Source organism: Priapulus caudatus, unplaced genomic scaffold (genome assembly GCF_000485595.1).
Source record: "Priapulus caudatus unplaced genomic scaffold, Priapulus_caudatus-5.0.1 Scaffold709, whole genome shotgun sequence".
NCBI classification, from domain to species: domain Eukaryota; kingdom Metazoa; phylum Priapulida; class Priapulimorpha; order Priapulimorphida; family Priapulidae; genus Priapulus; species Priapulus caudatus.
This window is the reverse complement of record NW_014577770.1, coordinates 253,329-254,895: the sequence shown is the minus strand read 5'-3', so window position 1 is coordinate 254,895 and position 1,567 is coordinate 253,329.

Genomic DNA, 1,567 nt, shown 5'->3' with positions numbered 1-1,567 from the left:
TGCTTCTCAGCGTATCCCTAGTAACGTGGCATAACTTACAGTGTGAAATATCTGGGTGTGCTGTTTCGATCCCTATTATCTGCTAAAAGCAATAGTATTCTCTTGCGATTATGCGTTAAAAATGGAAGGCCAGGATTCCCGAGCAGTTTAATGTGAAAATTTCTATTCTTATATACTTATTTCTATCTTAAAATTTTAAAATGAAAAAAAGCTGACCAAGGCACAAGTCTGTGGCAAGGGTCTGTGGCAGTCCGCCACGTAGATGAACGCACAGCCACGTACTACAAACACTGACACATGCGGACTGCCCTGATAGCAAATATAGAATTTTGAGCGTGCGTATTTATTACGCTCATAGTACGTGAATTCCACCACAATTATCGCGAGGGTGGCAGTCTGGCTCCATAAAAAAGCGGGCGTTTTTCCATCCGTATATGAAGACGATTAAATATAACGGACGAATAATAGTTGCTATATATTATACTGGCTGATTAATATTTTATTAGTGTCACGTCAACCGCAAAAAAACTTGGTACTCTATCGTTGTTAAAGGGAAGCATCGGGATATATTTTTCACTTCCAGGTGCTTTGACGAGAATCGGCATGCGCTCCATTTTAGAAGCATAATTTCAACAACATTGTTTTAACTGGCAGATACTGGGCATGCGCGAACGCGCGGGGTCTCTTTCTATACTATGGGAAAATTTAGAAAGTCTAGGCACATTATCATTAGTGTTAGTTGTACTGGGAAGAGCGTTGAGACCTCTTGTCTTATAGAATCGTGGCAGCGTAGAGTCTTGTTAGTTATAGTCTCCATATCAGATAGAGCCGGTACAGTGTCGCAGATTCGATGTTGAAATAGGACTTTATTAGTAATTTGACACATACAAAATGCACAAGGTCCAGGGATGGGGCGCGGACACGTCGGCGACCTGTCGCTCAAAGGAAATGACGTAGTACCGATGCGAGGCATTTAATCTGGATCGAGTAGGCCTATAGCATGCCTAGCCAAAAATGCATCCTTGCTACTCAATGTGGTGGCACTCCTCTACCGAAGGTCCCTTGATATACCAATGTACAGGGATAGGGCGCGGACAAATCGCCTAAAGGAATTGACGTAGGGCCGACGTTAAGCATTTAATCAGGAGTGTGGCATGCCTAGAGAAGATGCGCATCGCAAATAGCGCCATCGCTTCATATGTGGTGGCTCTTCTCTGTGACAGGTCCCTAATTGATAGACCAATCTTACTTCTAATGCCTTCTAGACGTCCACGAGGCATCTATCTTGCGTGAATAATGTAAAGCAGTGCACTCTGGTGCCGAATTTTGCCAAATTTTTTTTCAAACGAAGGTATTTTCCAGGGACGAATTAGTGCAATTAGCGGAAGGTTACAGTATATACGCGTGCTTATATAGCTTCTATTATGTGCGTGCGTTTTCGCGGGCGTATAGGTACCTGTTCTGTGCGTGCGTGTTCGCGCGCGTATATAGCTATCTGTTATGTGCGTGCGTGCGTTCTCGCGGGCGTATAGGTACCTGTTATGTATACGTGCGTGCTCGCGGCGTA